Below are 9986 nucleotides of genomic sequence, written 5' to 3'. Positions count from 1 at the left end.
GTCAGACCCCTATAGGGGGAGAAGTCTGTGCCTCCATCTGCTGGCAGGGGGGGACATAACCCACTGGTGTGGACTGGTTTGGTATGGATAAGAATGAATGTTTTTAATTTAAGCTTGTCTGAGGAAATCCTGGATCCTCCTCTCTTCATGTACTGAAAGGAGTCTGAGACCCCCAACTGTCAGCTGTTTTGATAGTGTATAAAGCTAGGTCTGAGGCAGAGAATACCCAGAGCAGAAATTCACTCTTCTGTCATTACAGATACCTAAGGTTTAACATTAGAGGCCCAGAGAGGGAACTTATATTATTTCACAGCCAGGAAAATGTTAAATGCTTTGATAATTTTCATGCTATACAGAAGCCATTGAGCACATAGGAGGTGGATTCACCTAGTAACCTGCCCATGAGCACATGACGAGGGGGGGGGGGGGTGTATCTCATTTGCTGATCTGTAAACAAGCACATGGGGAGGGGGAGTCCAGCTGATAACTCCCCAGTGAGCATAGGACTTACCTGGGGACTCGTTTATTTATTTGTAGACTTTTCTATACCGATATTAGTGGAGACATCATATCTGTTTACAGCAGAACTATAGTATGGAAATTACAATGAACAGGTGTTGGGGGAGGAATTATAGAGGAACAAGGAAATAGCAAAGAGGTAAAGAGAAACAAACGCTTGGGGCTGCTTGGGATAACAATAAGAGCCCGTAAACAGCAACATTATTAAGTAACAAATGTAACAAAACTATGTAGAAGGATTCAGTCAAATGCTGGCTTGGAGCGAGGAGGGGGCACAGGCGAAAGTGGGGGGCGGGGGGCTATTGAGGGTAAGCCTGTTTGAAGAGCCAGGTCTTTAAATTGGCTCTGAATTTAGAAGTGCATGTCTCAAGCCGCAGGTTGGTGGGTAAGGAGTTCCAGTGTGAAGGCCCAAAAATGGAAAGGGCTCGGTCCCTTGTGGAGGTGAGGTGTGCTTTCTTTAGAGAAGGCATATGAAGGGTCCCATTATTGGAGGCTCTGGTGGGTTGGTTGGAGCATACGGGGTGGAATGTCTCCTCAAGCCAGTTAGAGTTGCGTGTGTATATGGCTTTATGGATCAAGGTAAGGATTTTATATAGGATGCGAGAGGGGATCGGGAGCTAGTGCAAGTCTTTAAGGATAGGAGTGATGTGGTCATATTTACAGGCGTTGGAAATGGTTCTCGCTACTGCATTCTGCAGCATTTGGAGAGGTTTTAAAGAACAGTAGGGGAGGCCTAGGAAGAGAGAGTTACCATAGTCCATTTTTGTTGAGAGGGTGGCTTGAATGACGGTGCGGAAGTCACTGGCATGGAGTAATGGTTTTGGGTTTTTCATCACATTGAGTTTGTAGAAGCCTTCCTTGTGGACTGATTTGATATGTTATTTTTAGGTTCAATTGCTGGTCGATCTGAACCCTGAGGTTTTGTGCACAAGGCTGCATGGGAAAGGCGTTATAGGCAGGATCGTTTGCAAGGGCGGGTTTGGGGGGTATATGTTGTGAGATGAGGAGCAGTTCCATTTTGGAAGTGTTTAAAGTGAGGTGGAGATTAGAGAGGAGGGTGTTAATGGAAGCAGGACATTTCCTCCAGTATTCAAGGGCTTTGGTTAAGGACTCCTGAAAGGCTATGATGATTTGCACGTCATCAGCGTATAGGTAGAATTTGAGGCCGAGATCAGATAGGAGCTGGCAGGGAGGAGTGAGGTATATATATTGAACAGATGAGAGGGAAGAGCCTTGGAGGACTCCTTGGGAGAGTGCATGGTGGGTGGATTCAGCATTGCCTATTTTGATTGAGAATTGTCTATTGGAAAGATAGGATGTGAACCATTGGAGTGCAGAGCCTGAGATGCCAATGTCAGCTAGTCTGGAGAGGAGTTGATTATGGCTTATCATATCAAAAGCGGCAGAAATGACCAATAGGGCAAGGTTGTAGCAGTGTCCTTGGTCCATGCCTCTGATGAAGGTAGTCAGAGAGGGAGAGAAGGAGGGTTTCAATATTAAGATGCTTACGAAAGCAGAATTGAGAGGAGTGAAGTATCTTATCTTCAAGGTAGTCCATTAGTTGAGTGTTGACTACCTTTTCCATGATTTTTGAGATGAAAGGGAGGTTGGAAATGGGACGAAAGTTGGCTGGGTCCTTAGGTCTAACGAGGGTTTTTTAAGCAGGGGTTTGACAACTGCATGCTTGAGAGTGTCAGGGACTATGCCTGAGGAGAGGGATCAGTTAATGATATCAGCTAATGGTTTAGCTATGGTGTCAGGTATTGTAAGGAGGGCTTTGGGAACAGTGTCTGAGGATGGGTTGCAGGCTTCATCTTTTTGAGGATGGAACATAAGAACATAAGAAAATGCCATACTGGGTCAGACCAAGGGTCCATCAAGCCCAGCATCCTGTTTCCAACAGTGACCAATCCAGGCCATAAGAACCTGGCAGGTACCCAAAAACTAAGCCTATTCCACGTTACCGTTGCTAGTAATAGCGGTGGTTATTATCTAAGTCAACTTAATTAATAGCAGGTAATGGACTTCTCGTCCAAGAACTTATCCAATCCTTTTTTAAACACCGCTATACTAACTGCACTAACCACATCCTCTGGCAACAAATTCCAGAGTTTAATTGTGCATTGAGTAAAAAAGAACTTTCTCCGATTAGTTTTAAATGTGCCCCATGCTAACTTCATGGAGTGCCCCCTAGTCTTTCTACTATCCGAAAGAGTAAATAACCGATTCACATCTACCCGTTCTAGACCTCTCATAATTTTAAACATCTCTATCATATCCCCCCTCAGCCGTCTCTTCTCCAAGCTGAAAAGTCCTAACCTCTTTAGTCTTTCCTCATAGGGGAGCTGTTCCATTCCCCTTATCATTTTGGTAGCCCTTCTCTCTACCTTCTCCAATGTCTTCCCAATGATGTTCCGCTGGTCCATCTCTCCGTTCCGAAGGTAGGCAGCAGACTGTCTCTCTTTTACGAGGTTTGGACCACAATCACGACAGACCAGTGGGTACTCTGATAAAACACAGCTACGCCTTAGATTTTGCTCGCCTTCCCAACCTGAGGTTTTTTCCATCCCCATGCGGTCACGCGGAAAAGCGACAAGCGGTCCAACAGACTTTGATCCGGTTGGTGGATCTGGGAGCAATTATTCCAGTTCCAGCCTTGGAGCAACGAAGAGGACACTACTCCATATACTTCATCATTCCAAAGAAAGAGGGTGCCTTCCGGCCCATCCTAGATCTAAAGGACGTCAACAGGTGTCTTCGAATACCACGCTTTCGCATGGAGACCCTGAGGTCTGTGATTGCGTCAGTAAGGCCGGGAGAGTTTCTGGCTTCGCTCGATCTCACGGAGGCATATCTTCACATCTGTATCAGGAGGGACCATCAGAGGTACCTCAAGTTCTATGCCTTGGGGAAGCATTTCCAATTTCAGGCATTACTGTTCGGTCTCGTGACGGCCCCCAGGACCTTCACCAAGATCATGGTGGTGGTGGCAGCGCAGTTGCGCCGGGAGGGGCTGTTGGTTCATCCTTATCTGGACGAATGGTTGATTCAAGCAAAGTCCGAGGCGCTTTGTCGTTCAGCGATTCAACGGGTTCTACAATTATTGCACTCCCTTAGTTGGGTGGTCAATACCTCCAAGAGTCACCTCACTCCCTCTCAGTCTCTGGAGTTTTTGGGAGCTCTATTCGATACGTGGCAAGGCAAGGTTTTTCTTTCCGTCGAGCGCTGTCACAAGTTACATCATCAGGTCAGGGCCTTACTTCAGAAACCGATGCCAATGGTTTGGGACCACCTGCAGTTGGTGGGTTCCATGGCTTCGACGCTGGAATTGGTGCCGTGGGCCTTTGCGCACATGTGACCCTTACAGTCTGCGTTGCTGTCCCGCTGGAGACCGGTTTCCGAACAATTCTATCTTCCATTACCGCTGACTGACGTGGCACATGCCAGCCTGGGATGGTGGTTGTGTTTGGACAATCTCCGGGGGTGTCGCTCGTGGCACTGGAGTGGACGGTGGTCACTACTGATGCGAGCCTCACCGGTTGGGGCGCGGTGTGTCTGCGGAAGTCGGTACAGGGCCTCTGGTCCGCGCTCGAGTCTCGCTGGTCGATCAATCGCTTGGAGACCAGGGCGGTGCGATTGGCACTTCAGGCATTCCTGCCACTGATTCAGGGAAAGTCTGTCAGGGTCTTGTCCGACAATACGACAACGGTAGCCTACATCAACCATCAGGGGGGGACTCAGTTGCCTGGTGGCGCTAGAAGCTCGCCTGTTGATGTAGTGGTTGGAGCGCCACCTTCTCAGCATCGCCGCGTCTCACATAGCAGAGGTAGGCAATGTTCACGCAGACTTCCTGAGTTGGCATCAACTCGACCCCAGAGAGTGGGAGCTGGCGGACAGGGCCTTCCAGCTAATCTGCGACAGATGGGGACAGCCGGCCATGGATCTGATGGCCACCTTTCAGAATGCCAAGGAGCCCCGCTTCTTTGCCCGCCGCAGGGAACCGGGGGTGGAGGGGATGAATGCCTTGGCGCTTCCATGGCCGACGTTGATCCTTCTCTGTTTTTCCCCCCCTGGCCTCTAATCGGCAAGGTCCTTTGCAGAATAGAGCATCAACCAACGGAGGTCATTCTGGTGATTCCGGAGTGGCCACGGCGTCCGTGGTTTGCAGACCTCCTAAATCTGGCATTAGAGGAACCACTGCATCTGCCAATGTTACCGAATCTACTTCATCAGGGGCCTGTTTGTTTCGATCAGGTAGATTGCTTTTGTCTAGCAGCATGGCGTTTGAGAGGCGCCGTTTATGAGGTAAAAGCTATTCGGATGCGGTGGTTTCTACCCTGCTGAGGTCTCGTAAAACCTCCACTTCCTTATCTTATGTGCGGATTTGGAAGGTTTTCGAGTCTTGGTGTATTGCTTGTGCAACTTAAGGCTACTCGGGCATCCGTTTCCGATGTTTTAGCCTTCCATCAGGATGGTTTAGCCAAAGGGCTGTCCTGCAGTTCGTTGCGAGTGCAAGTGGCTGCCCTCGGTTGTTTACATGGTTCGATGGATGGAGGGACGCTGGCTTCACATCCGGATGTTGCCCGTTTTCTTAAGGGGGCAAAACATCTACTTCCTCTGATTGTTCCTAGTCCCTCCTGGAACCTAATGCTAAAGGCCTTGTGTGCGCCACCATTTGAACCACTGAAGAGAGCGACCCTGAAGGATCTTACATTAAAGGTTGTATTTTTGGTGGCAATAGCTTCGGCTAGGCGAGTCTCTGAACTTCAGGCATTGTCTTGTAGAGAACCTTTCTTGAGAATCTCTGAGTCCGGAGTTAGTCTCCGGACGGTTCTGTCATTCCTACCGAAAGTTGTTTTGACGTTTCATTTGAATCAGTCTGTGGAGCTTCCAGCGTTTTCCCAACTTGACAAGTCTGATTCCCTTTCCAAGGATCTGAAGAAACTGGATGTGCGTAGGACCCTTCTGCACTATCTGGAAGTGACTAATAGTTTCCGGGTTTCGGATTATCTTTTCGTTCTCTGGATGGGACCTCGAAAGGGTAATATGGCATCTAAGACCACCATCGCGAGGTGGTTGAAGGAGACTATTAATTTGGCATACCTTTTAGCGGGTCGGCCTTTGCCTTTAGGGCTCAGGGCACACTTGACACGTTCCCAGGCGGCTTCCTGGGCAGAGTGTCACCAGATTTCTTCTCAAGAGATCTGCAGAGCAGCGACATAGAAATCGTTGCATACCTTTGCAAGGCATTATCAGCTGGATGTACAGGACTCCAGGGAGGGCAATTTCGGAGCAGGCGTGTTGAGAGCGGGCCTCTCCGGGTCCCATCCCAAGTAGTTCTGAGCTCTGGTACATCCCAGGAGTCTCGACTGATCCGATACGTACAGGGAAAAGAAAATTAGGTCTTACCTTCTTTGATAATTTTCATTCCTGTAGTACCAAGGATCAGTCCAGAGTCCCACCCGCTTCTGCACTAATTCGGAGAGTCCGCTGTTGTTATAGTTGATTTGGGGATGAAAATTCCTATTTCTGTCTATCCCTGGTTTTCGGGTCAGGTTCCTTGTTGGGGTTAGTGATCTGAAGGTTCCCCGGTTGATCTTCGTGTATATAGTTAGTGTTTCAGCTGGGGGCTATTCTGCTTTGACATTACGTAATACTGACAGGCTGTGGGTGGCACCCTGGTATATATGACAGAGTCTGAACAAGTTTTGCTCTGTCTCCATCTGTTGGTGTGGAGGCAAAACCCAGGAGTCTGGACTAATCCATGGTACTACAGGAACGAAAATTATCGAAGGTAAGACCTAATTTTTTTTTTTCCCCTATATGCAACACCTTGCACTTGTCCCCATTAAATTTCATCTGCCATTTGGATGCCCAATCTTCCAGTCTTGCAAGGCCCTCCTGTAATGTATCACAAACCGCTTGTGATTTAACTACTCTGAATAATTTTGTATCATCTGCAAATTTGATAACCTCACTCATCATATTCCTTTCCAGATCATTTATATGTATATTGAAAAGCACCGGTCCAAGTACAGATCCCTGAGGCACTCCACTGTTTACCGTTTTCCACTGAGAAAATTGACCATTTAATCCTACTCTCTGTTTCCTGTCTTTTAACCAGTTTGTAATCCATGAAAGGACATCGCCTCCTATCCCATGACTTTTTAGTTTTCTTAGAAGCCTCTCATGAGGGACTTTGTCAAATGCCTTCTGAAAATCCAAATACACTACATCTAGTAAAATACATGATGTAAAATACATCTACATAGTAAAAATTTGTAACCTATCATTAAAATCATCCATTGCACCTGAAGACTGGAGGATAGCTAATGTAACCCCAATATTTAAAAAGGGCTCAAGGGGAGATCCAGGAAATTACAGACCGGTTAGCCTGACTTCAGTGCCAGGAAAAATAGTGGAAAGTGTTCTAAACATCAAAATCACAGAACATATAGAAAGACATGGTTTAATGGAACAAAGTCAGCATGGCTTTACCCAAGGCAAGTCTTGCCTCACAAATCTGCTTCACTTTTTTGAAGGAGTTAATAAACATGTGGATAAAGGTGAACCGGTAGATGTAGTGTACTTGGATTTTCAGAAGGCATTTGACAAAGTTCCTCATGAGAGGCTTCTAGGAAAAGTAAAAAGTCATGGGATAGGTGGCGATGTCCTTTCATGGATTACAAACTGGCTAAGACAGGAAACAAGAGTAGGATTAAATGGATAATTTTTGCAGTGGAAGGGAGTGGGCAGTGGAGTGCCTCAGGGATCTGTATTGGGACCCTTACTTTTCAATATATTTATAAATGATCTGGAAAGAATTACGACGAGTGAGATAATCAAATTTGCAGATGACACAAAATTGTTCAGAGTAGTTAAATCACAAGCAGATTGTGACAAATTGCAGGAGGACCTTGTGAGGCTGGAAAATTGGGCATCTAAATGGCAGTTGAAATTTAATGTGGACAAGTGCAAGGTGATGCATATAGGGAAAAATAACCCATGCTATAGTTACATGATGTTAGGTTCCATGTTAGGTGCTACTATCCAAGAAAGAGATCTAGGAGTCATAGTGGATAACACACTGAAATCGTCGGTTCAGTGTGCTGCAGCAGTCAAAAAAGCAAACAATGTTGGGAACTATTAGAAAGGGAATAGTGAATAAAACGGAAAATGTCATAATGCCTCTGTATCGCTCCATGGTGAGACCGCACCTTGAATATTGTGTATAATTCTGATCGCCGCATCTCAAAAAAGATATAATTGCGATGGAGAAGGTACAGAGAAGGGCTACCAAAATGATAAAGGGAATGGAACAGCTCCCCTAGGAGGAAATGCTGAAGAGGTTAGGGCTGTTCAGCTTAGAGAAGAGACGGTTGAGGTGGGATATGATAGAGGGCTTTAAGATCATGAGCGGTCTTGAATGAGTAGATGTGATTCGGTTATTTACACTTTCGAATAATAGGACTAGGGGGCATTCCATGAAGTTAGCAAGTAGCACATTTAAGACTAATCGGAGAAAATTCTTTTTCACTCAATGCACAATAAAGCTCTGGAATTTGTTGCCAGAGGATGTGGTTAGTGCAGTTAGTGTAGCTGGGTTCAAAAAAGGTTTGTATATGTTCTTGGAGAAGTCCATTATCTGCTATTAATCAAGTTTACTTAGTGAATAGCCACTGCTATTACTTGCATCAGTAGCATGGGATCTTCTTAGTGTTTGGGTAATTGCCAGGTTCTTGTGGCCTGGATTGGCCTCCGTTGGAAACAGGATGCTGGGCTTGATGGACCCTTGGTCTGACCCAGCATGGCAATTTCTTATGTTCTTATGAAGTGCAACATAGCAAGGGAGGAAAATTGGAAAGCTATGACTACAAATGCTCGCAGTTTGGGCAATAAAATCCCAGACCTGCAGGCCTTAATGGTGGAGGAAGACTTGGATGTTGTTGCTGGCATGGAGACATGGTTCACGGATTCTCATGACTGATTCAGCCATACCAGGCTATACCTTGTTAAGGAATGACAGAAAGGACAAAAAAGTGGGGAGGAGTATCACTTTGTCAAAAATAATATCCAAGCAACTCAACTGCCAGGAAAGGGGTAGGGAAAAAGCATTATGGGTCGTCCTAACAAAAAGATGACGGTACATCCATTTTTACTGAAGTGGTGTACAGGCCTCCGCCTCAAATGGAAGAACTAGACAGATCTGATGAAAGACATTTTAAAGGTGGGAAAGAAGGGGGAAGTGTTGATTGTTGGTGATTTTAATCTGCTGCCGTGGACAATCCCCTCTGCAGAATCTAACAAGTAGAGAGATAGTGCATGCTCTGTTCAAACAAATGGTAATGGAACCCATGACCGTGGGAGTTTTTCTTGACCTAGTGCTCACTAATGGAGATAATGTCTCTAATGTCCGGGTGGGTGCCCACTTCAGCACCAGTGATCATCAAACAGTATGGTTTGATATTGCAAATAGGAGCCGGAGAAGTGTCACAAAGACCCACGTTTTGAACTTTAAAAAAAACAGACTTTGTTGAAATGGGGGAATAGCTGGAGGCAGAGCTTGAAGCCTGGGAGAAAATGGGAGAGATCGAACACAGGTGGGCCAGCTACAAGGTGCAATTACAAAAGCAACCATTCTATGTTAGAAAAGTAAACAAAAGTATGAGAAATAAGAATCCACTCTGGTTCACAACGGAGATGGCTGATGTAATAAAACCGCAGCTTTTAAGAAATATAAAGAATTCCAAAAAGTGGAACACACGGAGCACTATCTGGTGAAACTGAGGGAGATGAAAAAAGTAATATGTTAGTAAGGGCCGATGCCATTCCCATTTGTTGATAGCTACCTCTCCACTGTTGAAGTTTCCCCCTTTACATTGTATTACATTTATGAATCGCCTAACCTAAAGATACATGCATAAAATTAAAAAAAAAAAATTCTTTAAACAATTTCCCGATTAAGGGAAACAAATATTGGGTGACAGAGCTGTCATAACAGAGCGGTCTCTAAGTAGCACCTCTCTACAAACGACAAATCACTAGTCATTTTCTCCCCCAGAGAAAACAAAATGACAAATCACTGGTAATATTTTCCACAGAAAACACATTGTTTCAAGGTCTAGTTAAAGAATTTCCCTCTAGCTACAGTTTCAGGAGAGAATGGCCATGTAAGAGCCCTTAGTTTCAGATTCCCTTGAGATGTTTTATGTACACAGAATTGCAGGTGTCACATCATCAATGTCTGAATTTTGCAGGACCATTTGTTCTGAAATAATCATTTTTCAGCCGCAAGGGAAGGACCATGTTCTGAAGCCACCGTGTTCCAAGAGTTGTTAAATCTTTGTCTGTCCAATATCCATTTAATTTCTAATGTATACTCCGGCTTCCATGGCCGTAGACCCCAGCATCCAGTCTCATTCGCTGCAATGGGCCCTCACCGTCTCCCTCCCACTCTTCTCCGTGGC

Source organism: Rhinatrema bivittatum, chromosome 15, assembly GCF_901001135.1.
Source record: "Rhinatrema bivittatum chromosome 15, aRhiBiv1.1, whole genome shotgun sequence".
NCBI lineage: Eukaryota > Metazoa > Chordata > Amphibia > Gymnophiona > Rhinatrematidae > Rhinatrema > Rhinatrema bivittatum.
The sequence above is the reverse complement of the archived record's forward strand: the minus strand, read 5'-3'. Positions refer to the sequence as shown.